Below are 19,790 nucleotides of genomic sequence, written 5' to 3'. Positions count from 1 at the left end.
TTAAAGCGTAAACTAACGCTCACACCTGTAACGTAATAAAACAATAAAATAATATGCTAGTAGAATTTAAATTCAGAGAGGTGAAGACTCCTACCTTAGAAAACTTATGAGATTTTTCTCTCTGGTCGAAACACAGTGAACTCCTCTCTCGAGCCGAATTTTTATCGGAAGCTCCCTCTCAAATATTTGTGTGTAAGTGACATCATCTTCCTGAAAAATAGTCTGTTTTTAATAAATAGTGATATTTCCGTCCAGGATCTTTATTTTATAAGTTTTGTGTGCAAGTGACCTCATTGTCTCGAAAAATAATCCATTCTTTTTAAAAATCAAATGAAATAATTATTTCTGCTTATTATCATGAATTTTAGGCGCGATAAATTTTATGCGCACGTGACCTCATTATCTTGAAAAATAATCTTTTTAATAAAAATTGTGATATTTTATCTATGTTAGAAATTTTGAATGCTATAAATTATGAAAAATAAATTTATTTATTTTTCTTGTCTATTGTTAGAAATAAATGTGATATTTCTTCTTTTAGTAAAATTGTGATATTTCTTTCTACTGTTTTGAATATTTAGACATTGTAAAATTCATGTGCAAATGACTGCCTTATTATTTAAAAATTGACATTTTGCAATTGATTATAGTATTGTTGTGAAATGTTTATTTGTGGATTGATATCCCATAAATTGTGATAATTCTGTATTCCTGAATGTCTATAAGAGTTTTTCTATACATATTAAATTGGCAATTATGCTAGAATGCCTTTACAAACTGCTACCTTTCTAAATTTGAGCCCAAAATATTTGATTAGCTATTTTCGAAATGTTATAGAGACTGACTATTATTAATGGTTTAAGTGAAATTCATATTAATGATGTCAGTGATATGTTGAGTACATGATCTTGCTCTTTCGAATGTTTAAAGAGATTTAGAAATAATTTAAGTATGCAAGTGGACTCATCCCGTTCGCCTGTGAGGTATAAGTGGACCTATCTGGGACGCCGGTAGGGATTAAGTGGACTCATCCGGTACGCCGGTGAGGTATAAGTGGACCTGTAGGGATTAAGTGGACCTATCTGGGACGTCGATAGGGATTAAATGGACCCATCAGGATGCTGATGGGGTATATAGGTGACCTACTTGGGACGCCAGTAGGGTATTTTGTGAAATCCTTTGAATTATGCACTGTCGTTAAAAGTGTTATAAGCATTTCAATTACTCGGATTATACTTAATTATGCATTTATTGAAAGTGAAACTGTTGATGCATTTCTGTTAATAGATCTCATTTTGGAAAATATTGATATGTTTCAATCATGATTATTTTTAGGATTATGATGATCACTTACTGAGTAGCCAAACTCATCAAACTATGGTAAACATTTTTTCAAGATAACTGCGGATTCATTTTGAGTGCTAGTCAAGATCAACCTTGGAAGATAATGTTGTTGTGCTAGCTTGCTTTTGTTACTTTGTAAGACCTCGCCACTGTAAATTTGTCCTATCAATAGATGTATATATGTTTTGTCTGTCACATCTCAGGAATAACAGTATTGTAAATTCTTGGGGTGTGACAGTTGGGGACTTTGCTTATGGACTTGTCTACCCAATCAGTCAAAATCGAGGTTTGTCTGGCAATCGGGGGCCTTGCTTAAGGGCTTCATTCCCAATCAGTCAGGCTTTCTTTTTAGCCTTCTTGTGGGGGGCTTGTTTAAGGGCTTTCTTCCTATTTTAGGAGATGTTTGTACTTTGGATAGATAGTCGAGGGCCCTTAATGAGGTGTATGAATGCTACGCTAGGGTTTAGAGTGCCTCTTTGGGCCCCAGTCTACTGGATCCAATCAAGGGTTTTTTGTTGGCCATCCTAAAAAGTCTAGACCATCGATAGGTGAGAATCTTGGCAATGCGGCCTCTTTGGGGTTTGAAGCCCCAGTCTTACTTGGTCTAGTCAGGGGTTTTTTGTTGGCTATCTTGGAAAGTCTAGACCATCAACAACTAGGAACCTTAGGGAAATTGCTACCTTGGTTGTCGATGGAGGTATTGGTCTTGCTTGATAGTCAATTTCCGTTTGGGAGCATCTTCGGCTGGTCGACATGACTTTCTTGTTTTTGGTGACTTATGGAAAATGAACTCTTTCAGCATGGAGTTCCGGCTTGCCATCTTGTTGATTCTTATGACTTTTGGATTCTTCTCATGGATTGACCCAGACCGTTGGAATTTTCTTAAGTTTATTTTGGTTTTAGTAGAAAGGTACCCTCTTATAAGGGTTATTGATTCCCAAGCTATTGGGATTTTCTTCTGGATTGCTGGCTGACGCCGCCTGTGGGGGTGAGCGCTACATCAACCTGCTTATTGGTTCATATGCCCTTTTGGGTTTTCACCTAAACAAAGAGGGAAGCGGTGCCGTAGAATGGTTTTCACCAACTTCCTTATTTTATTGAGCTCTTTTACCCGTGACTTCATGGTCACGTCCGCCTCCTTTTCCGTTTCTACTCATGGTGCCCTTTCAGGTTTCACCATGCCTGTTTTTTCTTTGCCGAACACTCTAAATATGGTTTCATCACCATGCCCGTCTGCCATTTTTACTTACGGTTCCCTTTTAGGTTTTCACCATGCCCATTTTTTCTTCTTTGAGCACTTTTACTCATGGTTTCATGATCATGCCCGTTTATGTTTATTTATTATATACACATATAAATAAAACTGGGGCGGTAGATGGATGATGATGGGAGTGGATGGCGGTCTTTTGGTGGCCATGGAGCGAGCATGGGGTGGCTCGACTTATTGGGGAAAATGGCATAAGACCTTTAGTGAAGGGTGAATGGAGTTTGTACGGGAGGTGCGGCTCATTGGGGTTGGAGTGAGTTTCTTGGTGATGAAGTTGGTCCACTGGGGAATGGCGAATTTCATGCATGATGAAGCGAATGGTGAGGTGAAGGTGGTTTGATTCGCTGGGGATGGTGAGCATGGTGGTGGTGTGACTCACCGAGGATGGCGAGCATGGAGGAGGTAGACATGGATGCCGCACAAGGAGGGAGAAATGCACGCCCGAGCTAGAGGAGGCGTGCAGGTGCAAGTGTGCAAAGAGGAGACAAAGAAGAACTAGGAGAGAAGAGCGAGGTTTCGATGCGCATGAGTGGGGACGTACGTACACGTGATAGAGAAAGGACCGTATGCACGTGGTGGAGAAGTATGCGCAAGCTGGCTTTGAAAGGGTGAGAGTACGTGTGCGTGAATGGGGCACACACGTGTGTGAGATAAAGATAGAGACGTTCATGTACGTGTGAGGGAGTGGTGCGCGAATGCATGCGCGTGAGAGGGGGAGAGAGAGAGAGATTTGGGCTCGGGCACGAGTTAGAAAGCCCAGCCCGGCTCATCACGACGAGGGGAACGTGCGCGCGTGCCTGGCGCATGTGGAGATGACCACGGGCTCGGGCTCACAGCCCAGTCCAGTCCATCTGCAGCGAAAGGGGGGCACACGCAGGTGGTTGCAAGCGTGAGGTTCAAAGGTACCGGTCCCGGGGTAGGAGGCCCAAACCGGCTCACTGCGGCGAAGGGGAGGAGTGCGCATGACGGCTTGAGGGGCGAGACCCGGGGCTCGGGCTTGGCGCAGGCGGCCCAGCCCGGCCCACTAAATGAGAGAGAAAACAAGGTCCTTCGGGCCCTAAATGGGCTCACTGGCCCGACCCGTAGGCTCTTTTTTTTGTGGCGGATGCAACCGTCCCTGATCAGCAAATTTTCTGCATACCCTGGCACTGGTTTCTCCCGATTCTGATGCCGTTTGAGTTGACTGTTTTGCCTCTTACCCATGTTTTGTCAGAAGAATGGGTCCAAGGGCAGTGAAATCTTTTTGCTTAATGCCTCCCCGAAATGTCCTCCGTCTTTATCGAAAATGACACAAAAATGCTCATGGATGAATTTGCAATACTGAATTTGTGAGAGACAATAATGGGAAGGGGAAAAAGGACCTTATTGAGTGGGGTATATGAAGGTGAGAGGGGGCCCACTTTTGATCATTCTCATTCATTTTTTAAATTTTAGAGAGGGAAATTGGGAGAGCAGTCTAGAGTGGGGCGCAGGTGGTCAGAGGGTTGCGAAAGCAGGGTTTTCTTCTCACGCAGATGGCCAGGGCATTTGGTACCAAAGATTTTGGTGAGCTTTCTGCCTTCCATACTCTTTTCTTCCATCCGTGTCTTCCTAGTGCCCATTTTAGCATATGTAAATGCCTTTTAGCACTTAGGCACACCTTAAGCATTTTTGCACATTTTCAACACTTAAATAGCACTTTTGATGCTTTTTAAGGATTTTTGGCACTTCTTGCATATTTTAAATGTTTTTTATGTATTTAAAGTGTTTTTTGAGCAATTTAAGTACGTTTTGAGCATTTAAAATTCCTTTTAAGCATTTTAGGCATTTTTTAAGCATATTAAGTGCATTTTGAGCATTTTAAGCACTTTTTTAGCACTTTTAAATGCCTTTTAAGCCTTTTTTATGCTTTTAGAGTGCTTTTACCACTTTTTGGGCACTTTTAATGCTTTTTAAGAACTTTTGCTGCTTTTTAGGTATTTTTGCGGCATCCGTTTCCTTGCAAGAAGCAAGGGCACGCGCCGCTAGCGCATCCGTTTTCTTACTTGCAAAAGTTGGTTTGTTTTTTTCCCAACAAGAAAACGCCGCACAACGGCTTTTGCGCTAGCGCGCAGCAAGAAAACGGATGCGCTATCGAGCGAGTGAAGTATACGTAACGAGGCATTAGAGCAATGAGATGCTAAGCAGAACCAGACCAAACCTTTTCGCACTCTGACGGGCGATCCAGAATGAGACTTTTTGCATTCACCCCGTATTTTTGGCATGTTCTACCCGGTCAGGATCGGCCCGGGATAGAAAGTCCTTTTATTAGCACAACTGGATAACGAGGAAAGAAATGGAAAACACAGAATGAAGAAGCTAAGAAAGTCAGGCAAGCAGTCCAAGTCTACATCAACAACTTCTTCTTCTTGTCGTAAAGGGATCTATGGAGGGTTAGGATCAAGGGTCTCCTTGACACCTGACTAGAAGGGGACACTGCAGGGGTTCATCTGGCTTGGGTATGTCCCACAGTTCAATTCCTCGAGCATCCTCCAGGGTGCCTTAGATTAGTTAGGCACCTTTTTATGTCAAAAAGTCTAGTTTACAAGGGAGATGCTGCAGAATTTTTTCCAGGCCCTGTGTCTTCTCTTCTTTGACTTCTCCATAAGCTTTTGCCCATTCCTGAGCCATCCATGATTTTTGGTTTTTCTTCCTCTGTGCTTCTTCATTTCATGTGCCTTGCCAACACGCATCATTCAACTAGGGCGGCTGACAGCCTTCAGATGAGGAATCCTGTAGGAAACAATACCCCAGAGGACGCCATCGTCATTGCCGATGATGAACCACCTGTGGCGGTGGTTTAGGAGGACCTGGGGCATGCATTCAACATTAATCCAGATGAACCCTCATGTTCATCACGACCACCATGGTTAGGGGGGGGAGTAAGGACGTTGCCTCACTCTGGTAGAGGGGTTAGAATACCTGAGCGCCGATATTAGCGTAATGGAGTACGAAAAAGAGCTTATGAAGGTCGTTCACAGTCTTATAAGACGATCCTCTCTTGAGGAATTGATACAACTTCCTGACCTTTTAGAGAGGACCGCGGCAAATTTGACGGCTTTTGGCATGCCCAAGGCTTTTAAGCTTAATAAGATCATGGGGGAACTGACACAAGAGGTAGGAGAGGTATTGAAACTAGAAAGGCTGATCTCCCCGGAGTTGAACCCATTTAGTTGACTTTTACTGGGACCAACCCTCTATCTTTGGCTATGCTGAAGGCCTCTTGGTGAAGTTGAAGAGCGACTTGGCATATCGGGAAGGATTTCATCTAACTCTCGAGGCTCATTCGCTAAAGGTGGTTGAGGCTGCCGCTCTTGGTGGTATCTCACTTCGTGACAATGAGGTTGGTATGATTGTCCTCATACGTCATATTGCAGAGACAGAGACCCTACTGTCTCGAGTTTACAAGGATTGAGTGACCTCCCATTGATTGATTTGGAACCAGGCACCTTCCCCTTACTAACCAAGCATGCAGGTTCCCTCAAAGTAGCCAAACTGAAAGATAGACTGGGGATTAGACAATGTGTATTCACCAAGATAAGCGCTCACAAGGAGCGATTAGCGGATCACCCTTACTTCCCCTTGTTTTCGTTGTTAGCGTTTATCCCCATTTTTATTCCAATATAAGCCTTTTAGGCCATTTTCCTTTGAAGATGCATGTTTAGTTCCTTGAAAGGTGTCGTGAGTCCCCAATTTGTAACCCCCAGCCTGTAATGGAATGAAGTATTTTTATTTCTTGCTTTAGATGATTTTGCATGGGTTCTTCTCTTCTCCATGGCAGTCACTTTTTTGCTTCTGCTTCCTTCAGAGCGGCACGTTACCGAGAGCCTCTTTTGTTGACACGTCTACCTTTGACTTAAATGCCCTTTCGGGTTTTCATTCAAGCCCTTAGGATGTGCGTCATTTTTGGTTTTCACAAAACCTCGTGAGATTATTTTAGTAGTGCTTTTACCCATGGCTTTTACACCATGTCTTCCATTTTCTCATTTTTAATAACGATGCCCTTTCGGGTTTTCATTGTGCCCGATTTTTTTTATTTCTGATGTACTTGACTCATGATAGCTGATGATGCTATCAAGCCCCATCATTTTTTTTTCTCTTTTATTTTTGACTTTCTTACCCATGACACCCTTTCGGGTTTTCGTCATGTCCTTCTTTTGACGAGGCAACTTTTAGGGTCATGCCACCGGGACCGTAAGAGTAGACTATTTTAAGGTCCTACACCAAGACCTAAGGGCATGTTTAGGGTTGTGCCTCCAAGACTACATGCTAGGGGTAGTACTTTTTCAGGTATCGATCTTTGATAGGAGGCATAGCTTCCTTTCCGTCAGTTTGAGCCAATACATAAGGTCCATTAGGGAAGGCGTTCTTAATCACAAATGGCCCCTCCCATTTTGGTTCGAACTTGCCTTTATGTTGCCCATGCATGATGATGGGTCTTCTCACAACTAAGAGCAAGTGTATCTTGACTGCCTTGTCGAATGCTCGCCTCATCTTGCCCGGATGGATTTCTAGGTTTTGTTGGGCTTCGAACCTCTTCTCGTCAAGTGCATCCAACTCTTGAGAGCGAAGCTTGACCCGCTCATCCTTGTTATGCCATGATGTATGGCAATGCGAAGTGAAGGGAGTTGAACTTCGAGAGGTAAGACAACGTCACTTCCATAGACTAGGGAGTAAGGAGTGGAATCTGTAGCATTTCTCGTGGTGGTGCGGCAAGTCCATAAGACTTCAGGAAGTTTCTCATGTCAGTTCTTCTTTGTTTTTGAGACTAATTCCCACAAGTTATCATAAAGGGTCTTGAAGGCTTCGGCCAAGCCATTGGCTCAAGGATTGTAAATAGTGGAGTACTTGCACTCAAAGCCAAACTGGTTAATCAAGCAATCGATATATTGACTCCGAAACTGAGGGCCATTATTTGACATAATTCGGTCGGGGATGCAAATCGATAGATAATGTGCTGTTGGACTAAGTTAGCCACCACGAACCTGAGGACAGGCCTAAGAGGGATTGCTTCGGCCCATTGAGAGAATTGAGCTGAAGCAGCCAGAATAAAGACATGCCCCGAAGCTGAAGGTGGATCAATGGGCCCTAAAAAGTCCATGCCCTAATGTGCGAAGGGTTATGAAGCCATTGTGGGGTGGAGAGGTTCCGGAGCTCGATGAATGAAGTTGACATGCATTTGGCATATGTGACATCTCTTAGCATAAGTCAGGGAGTCCGCGACCGTGGATGGACAATAATACCCCAGCCTTCGGATCCGCTCATAGTGCTTGGGGCCAGATTGATGCAGTCAACAAATCCCAGTCTGCACTTCCTCGAGCACTTGCCCCGACTCTTTCGTGTTGATACATCTGAGGAGGATGCCATCAAAAGAGAGTCAGAAGAGGACATCATCTTCAAGTAGAGTGTTCCTTGTAGACATCCTCAGTATATTGTTGCGCTCGATACGATTGTCCAGAAGCCGACCATGCTTGACAAAATTGATTATGGGCTCCCTTCAATCTTCAACCTGCTCAACCTCTGCAAACATTGGGTCAAAGAATTCTACTCTTCGTTCATTGGACTCATGGAATGGGGCTTGCTCGACGTCTTTCCCGAAGTCAACTTCAAAGCCTTTTCGAATACGTAAAAGGACTTATATTATATTTAACCTCATACAAGGCACAAAATGTACATCAGTAAGTGCAAGATAGACTGCCCTACATACAACCTACATGTTCCTACACCTAATACATCAGAAGACATGTTGTTCTCTAAGTAGATCCATTTCTCCCTAGCTTTTATTTCTTGACATCCTTAGAAAGGACTTTTGAACTTGTAATATGATGATTAATGTCTAACCAACTCACCATACTTTGATGTTGTGGCCTACAGGCACTTTGAGACTATACAAATGACTTAATGCCTCTTGCTCCCATTGTTGCTATACTTCTGATTTTTTGGTTTCATTTCTATGGGTAGAGATTTTTGAATGACCTGACTGACCGTACATGAAGCATTTTGGCGGTCCTTATTAGTCTCTTGGTTGTGGAGCATAGTTCCTTTATTTTTGAACCTATTGTTCCTCTTATTAATTTTTGTTTGAAATTTTTGGTTCTTAGGTTTAGGGTTGGGCTTGGGTTGGCTAGATGTGGGAGGACTTTGTAGAATGAGCTCACTTTTCTTTATCTTTGTTCATTTGTGCTTGCTCTAAGGATCCTCCATCAAGATGGAATACTATTTAGAATTGTGGAAACATGCACGCACTCGAAAACTTCATTTGCCAGTAGTGGATAGGTCCGTAGCCATGACTAGCAATTAATTTACATGGTCTACCGCATTCTCACCCTCCTTCATATTAAGGGTGTTGTATTGTGCTAGGAGCAGTTGGAGGTGAGTCTCCGATTTTGAGTAATATTTGTTCTTTATTGCCTCTAGTGTGTCATAATTTTCAAAATACCCTAATAAGATCGTCTTGCATAAATGTCAACATTAATGTCTCAGCTATGAGGTCATATTCATACATTTTTTTCTAACTTTCTTTTTTCTGCTTCAGTTGGTTGATCAATAATTACTGGTGGGTCTTAATTTAGCACATATAAAATTTTATCTTGAATGAGGGAATATTTTATCTTCCTCTTCTATATGCCAAACTTGGTCCTATTCAATTTTCTAATTTTGAAACTTTGAGCTATTACAATTCTGCTTACTAATTGCTAAATTGGTGACTAGTTTCTACGTTATAAGAAAATGAAATTGTAAAAAAGAACTACATAGAAACTCCCAAAAATTACACAATATGTGTAGTTTATCTGCACAAATATTTACCCAAAAAATTGCCACTTCACAAAAACTTCTAAATTCTAAATATAATTTGATGCTTAAAAAAAAATTTAAATTCTCTAGCATCAATCAAAACATATAATCTTTAAGCAACCCAAACTGGAAAAATCAACTATCAACAAGATGTTAACAATAAGTGGTTGACTCTGATTGCTCAAAGAACAATTGTTTCATGTGGGCTATACCGCATTTGTATAATATGCGGTCCAAACGTATAAAGCGTCCATCTTAAAGTGGATGCAAATAGGTGGTCCATCTAAAAACAAATGAAACTAACGGTCCAAATGTTTTCTTAATAAAATTATTATTTCTAATTTTTAAAATTTATTTATTTTTTCATATTCATGATCTCCAAGTTAAATATTATATACTCTCTAAAAATTAGGATCAAATTCTATTTTCAAATAAGTTTATTAAGGGGCCCATGTTTCTACATATTCAGGCTTGGCCTCATGCTAACTACATGTTTCTACAATGTTTCGCCACCACCATGGACATAATAGGTCTATGGCAGTCAAAAAATGCACTCCGCTCGATTTTTTCTAACAGTGATGAGCCAATTGGCGAAAACACTGTTCATTTTTGCCCATAGACTTGCATGATGCTTCATATATATATATATATATATATATATATATATATATATATATATATATATATATATATATATATATATATATATATATATATATATATATATGAAAAAGTCTTCTTAACGCCTATAGGCGAAAATGAACAGTGATTTTGCCTACCCTCATCACCGTTCAATGTTCATCACACGGTCACAATTGTTCAGTAATATTTTATTTTTCAATTTTTTTTATAAATATGAATGACTTGAAATTTGGCTCGTATGTACATCTTAGTGAGGGGCACCTAATAAAAATATAAAAAACATAATTCGTGAAAAATTTTTTTACCAAAGTCAATGTTTTTCATGTAAAATATTTTTTTGATATTTTTCAAAGATTTGCCTATTTTTGATGAACACACACTCCAAATTTCAGGTCATTCAAATTTGTAGAAAAAAAATAAAAAATAAAACACTATCAGACAATTTTGATTATGTCATGAACTTTGGACGATGATAAGGGTAGGCGAAATCACTGTTCATTTTCGCCTATAGACATTTTGTAGTGTGTATATATATATATATATATATATATATATATATATATATATGGAAAAAGCTTCTGTGAGTCAATGGGCTCACAAGAAAAAATGAGCCCAACGACCCAAATTAAATCTGGGCCGATTTAACGATCACAAATCCTTGATAGTGTTTGAATTTTAAATTTTTTCTAAAAATAAAAATCACTTGAAATTTTAGACATGTGTTGATAAAAAATAGGTGAATATTTGAAAAATATTTACATGAAATAAAATGATCAAAATACCCCCATAAATTTTTGAGGGTATTTTGGTTATTTTTAATTTTGTGGATTAATATTTTTATATTTTTATTAGGTGCGGCTTGATGACAATAATATTCACCTAAAATTTCAAGTAATTTAGATTTGTAGAAAAAAAACTAAAATTCAAACACTCACGGTTGTCAAATCGGCCCAGATTCAATCCGGATCATTGGGCTTATATTATTCTGTGAGCTAGTGGGATCACCCAAGCATCTTCCTATATATATATATATATATATATATATATATATATATATATATATATATATATATATATATATATATATATATATATATATATATATATATATATATATATATATATATATATATATATATATATATATATATATATATATATATATATATATATATATATATATATATATATATATATATATATATATATATATATATATATATATATATATATATATATAGGGAATGGATGCTGTCAGCTCACTGGCTGACTGTTACAGTATCAACCAATGGCCAGGATTGAATTTGGGCCGATCTGATGGTCACGACCTTATTTCGTATTTAAATTTTCATTTATTTTTTTGTAAATCCAAATCAATTGAAAATTTAGGCGTACATTCTACTCATCAAGGCATACCTAATAAAAATATAAAATAAATAATTTAAAAAATATAAATCGATCAAAATACCCCTGAAACATTTTAGGGGTATTTTTGTCAATTTATATTTATCGAATTATTGTTTTAATATTTTTATTAGACTCTACTATGTTTCAAGTGATTTAGATTTATATAAAAAAATGAAAATTCAAATACGAAATGAGGTTCTAACTATTGGATTGGGCCCAGATTCAATCTGGGCCGTTGGCTGACACTATAGCTGTTCAAATTAGAGCCTACCTTCAAATAATGTTGAGAAATATAGTTTCAATACTGAAAATATTTGTGATAGCCTTAAAATATATTTTCTTCTTTATTTATAAAGGTTAAAGCTTAAAAAAATAGTGTAGATCGAGAGATCTATGAAAACTTGAAAATCTTGAAAATTGACAGTCGAAAAATGCGTTACAAAATACACTATTTTCAAAACTTGAAGTCTATTTTATTTCTCATATCCATGCATCTTGATGTTGAGCTGATAAATTAGAGGATATTTGGGCATCAGAACAACCTCTTCTAGTGAAATTTTGGAGGTAGGCTCGAATTTGGTTGTTTAGAGCCTCGGCTCTATATAAACTTTCCCTATATATAGAGCCGAGGTTCTAAAGAATCAAATTCGAGCCTACCTAAAAAATTTCACTAGAAGAGGTTGTTTTGAGGCCCAAATATCCTCAAATTTATCATCTCGATATCAAGATATATGGACATGAGAAAAAAATAGATTTCAAGTTTTGAAAATAGTGTATTTTGTAATGCAGTTTTAGACCGTCAATTTCCAAGATTTTCAAGTTTTCATAGATCTCTCCATTCACACTATTTTTTAAGCTTTAACAAAGATGAAACATATTTTAAGGCTATCAAAAATATTTTTAGTATTGAAACCACATTTCTGGATACTATTTGAGAGCAGGCTCTAATTTGATTGTTTAGAGGCTAGGCTCTATACAAACCGCACCCATATATATGGTGCAGGTGGCATACAAATGCATCCGTAGGTGTAGAGGTAAGGTGCACCTTCAAATTTTATCATGTTATATAATTTTGATCTAAAATGTTCTTAGGATTATCTCAAAATCTATTTTTAAATCTAATTATAAAATTTTAAATTTAAAAAAATGGTTAAAATCAAGTATATTTATAAATATATGAAACTCTTGAAAATGGATGGTGTAGATAATATGCTATAAAATGCATTATTTCTGAGACTTAAAATCTTTTTATTTTTCATACTCATACATCTAGATGTCGTGATGATCAATCAAAGGATTTTTCAACATTAAAACTACCTTTTTCGATGGATTTTCGAGGGGCATCTGTAGTTTTACATTATAAGGTTACGTTCTTATATAAACTTTTTCCATATATATATATATATATATATATATATATATATATATATATATATTTCACTAATGACATATATCAAAAATCTAACTATAAGGAGAGCTATATACAAATATTTTGTGTGCATTCATCTTGGATACAAATATTTAAGTAACAGTTATAAGTAGGTAGTACGTGCATAAGCAAGTTATTTATCAAAGAAGACTTAAGAGCCTCACGTACAAAAGAACTTGTAGGATAGGCGAGCCCCGCCACTCCGCCCCCTTTTCTTATTATTATTTTTTAGGGAAATTATTGCTAATATACCTATATTTTAAAGAAATTGGAAAAAAACCCAACTTTCCAAAACCTCGCCCACACCCTTTTCTACAAATTTTAGCATTTTTTTGACGAAAATGACCTTCACGATAGAAATACTATCGTAATTCTTTTTTATATTTACGAATTTAAGTACCGTTATCATTTCACATTACATTACGGTATTTTAAATACTGTAATAAGATGAATTTATATTATGGTACTTAGAGTATTGTAATATCAAAACTTTACATTATGGTATTCTTAATACCGTAATTACTGCAAGGTTTCTTGAAGAACACTGAGGAGATAGTTGCTTGAAGAAGCCATGAACCATATACCACAACCAGGGTCCGGAAGGGTTACGCATTTGGTTAAGGCCTTTAAGACGTTGCTCTCAATTCCACGAGGAGAAAAATGATGGATGGAAAGAGGGTTCGAAAGTCAAGAACTGGACATTACCAAGCTTGCAACCACCAGTTGCTGAGCCCACATTTAATTCCCACTCTTAATTTTCTCTCTCATCTTCATGTTCTTCTTTTGGGGTTTCCAGTTCAAAAGTCTCAGATGGGGAGCTTCGTTCTTCGATCGCAAGCAGTGACTGCAGGTTAGTCTCAATGCGTGGATCTCTTTTTTATCATTTACAATTTACATTTTTTTATTTGCTTATAAAATTGTTGTTTTGGTATAATTGAAATTTGAATTCCATTTTATATGCTCTTTTTTTTTTTCTTCTTTTTTCTTTTTTTTTAAAGGTTCCGATGGTCGTGGGGCCATTAGAATAAAAAATAGCACTAATGGATGTAAAATTGTGTCTGTGGCTATTTTGTTTCTATGGAGATTATATGATCAAATTTAATCTCCTTTTCCTATGTTTTTTTTTGTGTTTTTCTGCTATTTCTGAGGTGCTCGTCTGATTGGTGTTTTCATGCTTAGTGGTAATTGATATCATATTTGGTTTCAAATAATTTTTAGCTTGACTCTGGTTCTGCTTTTGATCTATGGAAAAAATCATCTCCATTTAATTCATTGAATTTCTTTTGTTGGGCTGAAGTTGGGGAAGCAGGACTTCAGGAGGAGGGCGAAGGAGTCGCAAAAATGTAAATCTCTCTCTCTCTCTCTCTCTCTCTCTCTCGCAAAAATGTAAATCTCTCTCTCTCTTGCAAAAATGTAAATCTCTCTCTTGCAAAAATGTAAATCTTTATATTACGGTACTACGAGAACCGTAATTCATTGTAAAAAAAATACAGTAATTAAATTACCGAACAAATTTTCCTCATTAATACGTTATATATATTATCGTATAGACGCGACTAAACATTACGATATTTAAATTACCGTAATGCTTTTTACAGTAAAAAGACTACCGTAAAGGGTAGTTTCGTTCAAAAATTGTAAAAATTTGTGAAAAAGGGTGTGGTCTAGGTTTTGAGAAGTTGGGGTTTTTTTTTCTAATTTTCTTAAAATATAGGTATATTAGCGATAATTTTAGGAAAAAGAATCAGAGGAATGAAATTTCGTAAATATGTTATCAAAGAATACTTGGATTCAGCAGCCTGTTTCTCCTATTGAGATGGTGAGGGATAGAAAATATACCCTACTTCCACCTGTTCACAAATTCCTTTGTTTTTTTGTTATGGTACTAAGGTACCTAAATGAAATCACCTCTTTATGTATTTAAAGAAAAACAAAAGAGAGAGGGAAAACGTGAGTTAGGGTTTAAATCTCCTTACTGTCCATAGAGCAAGAAAAAAAATGGGTGAAGAGTTCGTTGGGTATCCTTTTTGTTGTCGTTAAAAAAAAAGTGGAGAGAGAAAGCAGATAGATTACTAAAAAAAAACAAAGAAAAAAGAAAAAAAAGGGAGGCGAGGATTGTTGGCCTCACAATGCTTGATTCATGGCCTGGCTTGGCATTGGCACTTAGAATTTAATCTTGACCGTGATAATAAAACAATGAAACTTTTTGAGAGAAAGAAATAAGGCCCAAAGTTATCTCTTTCTCAAAAAAAAAAAAAAAAAAAAAAAAAACAGGTTTGCGTAATATGTATCTAAGAGAGCATATTTGTTGTAAATTCAAGAAATGTTACAAAGAGAAGATATAAACACAAAAAATAAGGAGAGATGAAACCTAAATCGTTTTGATATCAATGAAAGCAAAATTTTGAATATGCGAGGACGGGAGGCAAGCCAATGAAAGCAAAATTTTGAATATGCTAGGGCGGGAGCCAAGCCTAGATTTGAGAGGTGATGTGTTATGATACTAGTGATAATAGAGCCCGAATTTTGATTCAGGAATCCTTTAGAGAGAGAGAGAGAGAGAGAGAGAGCCAACTTTCTAAAAAGGTAGGAGCTTTATAATTTTCACCATGTCTTTTCTTGCTCCCTAAACTCCTTTATATATAGGAAATCAGAGGGTCCAAAGTTCTATTGTTTTCAATAGGCCTATGAGAAACAACATCCCAGGTTTTAGAAATGCTTACCCTATGTCATATGACCATTTGAAAAAATTCCTTAGAAAATAATTAGTTATATATATTACATTTAACAAAATAGTTTAAGAAAAAGATAAGCACCAAAAAAAACAAAAATAATAATATCCTGGATAGGTAAGGCAAGTGCTACGACCGTTCAAAGATCACTTCTTGCTTTTGCACTCAACTCGCTTGGTCTTAATTAAATCCCCCTAAAAATTATTAGTGATATACATATTACATTTTAAAAAATAGTTTAACAAAAAAAAAAAGAACTCCTCCCATGAAAATAGGATAGTGGATTAAGGCCCATGGCCACACGCACCAACTGTAAGGACTCAAACTTTTTCGGCATATGGTGGTGCACCGGCGAGTCGTTAGTATGGTGAGCTCGCAGTGCTGCCGCCATGCGGGATGCTGGCGTGTGCGTTGTCGCCATCCGCGACATCGCTGTGTGCGTTGTCACCACGTGTGATGCAACCATGTGCATTGCAGCCGTGCACAATGCCGTCGTGTGCGATGCTACTGTGTGTGTTGCCACCATGCGCGTTGCCACCATGCGCGATGCCGCCGTGTGCGATACCGCCGTGTTCACAGCCACCGAGAGCGACGCTACCGAGCATGCGACAGTCTAGGGGAACTCTTTTTCTCTCTCATAATTGCTTGCATGTTTCTTGGGCACTATGTGGCACTTGCATGTGCCATGTGTTTGCCAAGTGTCACCTGCATGCCATCGCCCCCTACTTTTGCTTATTTAAACCCCACCTTCTCACCCCGTCATGAATTTTGCTCTCTCTCAACCACATCCTCTCTCTCTCCAACTTAGAGCTTTGAACTTGAACCCATTGGAGCTTGGCCTTTGAAGAGAAGCCTGTGTGGAGAATTTGAAGATACACTTAGTTCTGTAAGTTGATTTAGTTCCATGTTCCATACTTTTGTTTAATTAGCTTATAAAACTGTGAAATTTCAAGCATGATTATAGAGATGACTGTGAATATAGATATGATTGTGAACATGGATGTGATTGTAAATATGAAATATGTTTTTCCAGAACTATGACTCCTTTTGTATAATTGTTTGAGCATAAAAAATGTCTCTATTGACAGTGAAATTTTGTGGAAAAATGCATCTTTGAATCTATTTTAAGATGGAAAAGACCTCATGTGGCCACCTCTTTTGGTTTGGAAATTATCAGTCATTTTCTGAAGTATGCCATAAATGTGAAATGAATCACTAATCAAAATATGTCAGAATGAGCTCAAACCACTTCTAAATGAAAGATATATGAATCTATTTTGAAATTGGCTTTAGAAATATGATCAAATTCTCTGTGATTCGAAAGTTATGTTCGTTTTTCTACAAGGATGCCACGCTGGATTTTTTGCTGAATTTTTCAGAACTATCATGTATATTGTATGACATTGTTCACTAACCAAAATATGTCAGAATGAGCCCAAACCACTTCTAAATGAAAGACATATGAATATAGTTTGAAAATAATTTGGAAGCAAGATCAAATTCCTGGTGGTTTGAAAGTTATATACATGATTTCCTTCTAAGATATCATCCTATATTGTCTGTTGTGAAAGTCCAGAAGTTTCACTCAAGATCACTAACAGTTTGACAAGCTTTACGCCAATATTTAAGGGTATTTCCCTACTCGAAATTTGTGTTTTCATGAGTCTATATTGTTATAAAAGTAGTCACAAGTCCAAATTATGTTTGCATCCTATGACACACCTCCAAAGGTGGACCCTGTACATTGTGACAAAACCAGAAAAATAATTTGAAGATATCTTTTGAGCTTATGAGCCTGTTGGTCAGTTTATATGCATGACACGACATGATGATGTCTCTCAAACTAATAAGAATGATAATATAATTATATTCATGGCACGTCGATGTTTTATGTGAGCATGGAAATGTGTTGCTAATGAGAAATGTTTGCATGATAGTATGACATGCTCTGTTGTGTTATGAATGCATGATAATGAGATAAGCTCTGTGATGATATGGGAGTATGCAGTAAGAAATGCTCTGTTATGATATGTGTAAATGATTATATTACATGCTCTATAGTGATATGTGTGCATGGTTTTAAGACCTGCTAAGTGCTGTGTGATAAGTGCCATGTGATAAGACCCATGTGGTCAGCTATGCGATAAGTGCTATGTGATAAGACCTGAGTAGTCAGACACTGTGTTAACAGTCGAGATATTTTTCCCTTGAGTCCCTATGATAGGACAGGATTTAGGATGAGTGTGTGTTGGGAGGGTCACGTCCCCCCAAAATCAATGTAGGCACTATGCATTGGGTCATCCTTTGGTAGTGTAATGCTCTCTCGCCAGAAGGGCGTAAGGAGATGGTTGTATCTTGCAAGGCCATTGCCTATCAAAAGCCTCAAAAGCATGCAGGAGACTGTGTGTGTGTGTGTGAAACCATTATGAAATGGGTTACCCATTTGTCATTGTTTTCCCTCCTGAGTGATGATAGAAGTTCTAAGCAATGGAAGTAGCTTAGCTTGATGGATAGGGCTTTTACTTCGGGAATAGGGTAAACTAGGGAGCGAGTTATTATAAATTTGTGTCACTTGCCTAAATACGTCAATTCTGTTAAGACTTGTACAAATGAATGACTAATTGACCTCTGCTCTGTATCATATGTGATTGATCTGAATTGTCATTGTTTTACTATGATTTATGCACTACACACTGGTAGAGACAATTTTAAGACATGGCTCATGTTTTATAAGGATTACATAACACCCTGCATATTGTTATAAAAGAATGTTCATAGGTAGGATGGCATGACAACTTGATCTATCTACTGGGCTTGACAACTCACTCTGTCATCCTTCATCTATGTAGAGTGATAGCCACGGGTGGGGGACAAGCGGTTTGGCGATCGTGGCTGACAGTTGGAGCTCCGTGCTTTTGTGGAAGTTTTTTATTTCAATTGTATATTTTGGATGGCAATAGCCATATAGTTCTCGTCTATTTTTGAATTCATGTAAATGATTTTGGGCCTTTGGAGCCTTCAACATATTTGTAATACTTTTGGATCTCTTTTGTATATATATATATATATATATATATATATATATATATATATATATATATATGCAGTTTGGAACTTGGTTGTCCAATTCTAGTTTGTGATTGAGCGTACTCCCACCTGAGTGACATTCGCTACCTTTGGTCGTGGTCCTGCAGCTTGTTGCCCTCCGACAAATACGGTAGGACGGTAGGGGGTGGGGTCATGACACCAACACTGTCTCACCTTTTTCATTCTTGAAGAATTTATTAGATTGCACCGTATAGTTGAACTGTTTTGAAGAATATATGAGATGAAACTTAGATTTGAAGCATTGAATATCTCACTATATTTCTTTTTTGATCTAATTTAAAATGGGCTATGATTTGCCTTTATTAAACTTCGAATTGCCCATCAAATAACATTGGGTTTTAAAGTTTTTCAAACTCACATTTAAACTATAAGGCGATTCAACTTTTAAAATACATTTGATAATTATCTTGTGTTTATGATTATCAATACTAATTAGTACATTTTTATGACCAAAAGCAGGGTCATACCCATAATTGCAGGAACCTTCAAGGTAAGACTATGGTCCTACTTTAGGAGCTAGATCATGCAGTTCCTTTAAGGGATCTTAGACCGAGCTCGATTTAGAGAAATAAAAATCTCATTTCGTATAAAATAGGATCTCGAACTATATGCTTGTGGGATCCCTCTATGGATAGAAGCTACATTATTAACTGATTACTAACCCTCCTATTGGTATTATAGATTTATTTCTTTAGAATATGTTAATCTATGATGCATATCTCATCACAGTATAACATAATTCTTGTATTAAAAAACTATATTTAGTATCATAATAAAGCAATTTATGATATTATTAACCTCTGTTATTGTAATAAACTTGAGCTATACCTACGACATTGTAAATAACCTAAGGTGTAATTAATTGATCTCATTTTATATATAATAGAGCTCATTTCTTTCCAAGTCAAAACATCAATTTGACTAACATAGGGAGAAAGGATCTCCCTTGTATCTATCTTAAGTTATTACTTTTTAACTTGTTAAATGTACAGTCGCCGATTCTAACCGAGAGAACTTCCACCCTAAAATAGTCTGGTGCTCAAATCCG

General features: G+C 37.3%; 1 long non-coding RNA gene across 1 annotated transcript; it reads left to right on the top strand.

Moving 5' to 3' along the window:
• The first annotated feature begins 4,042 nt into the window (after positions 1-4,042).
• LOC148781686 (uncharacterized) lies at positions 4,043-18,629 on the top strand. The gene is made up of 5 exons (XR_016057001.1): positions 4,043-4,156; positions 13,432-13,752; positions 14,200-14,245; positions 16,443-16,520; positions 18,484-18,629. It is a non-coding gene; the product is annotated as an uncharacterized LOC148781686 (long non-coding RNA).
• The last annotated feature ends 1,161 nt before the right edge of the window (positions 18,630-19,790 follow it).

This window comes from Amborella trichopoda, chromosome 6, assembly GCF_054954075.1.
Source record: "Amborella trichopoda isolate Santa Cruz 75 chromosome 6, AtrichopodaSantaCruz75HAP2 v2.0, whole genome shotgun sequence".
Lineage (NCBI taxonomy): Eukaryota > Viridiplantae > Streptophyta > Magnoliopsida > Amborellales > Amborellaceae > Amborella > Amborella trichopoda.
This window is presented reverse-complemented; position numbering and strand designations above follow the sequence as displayed.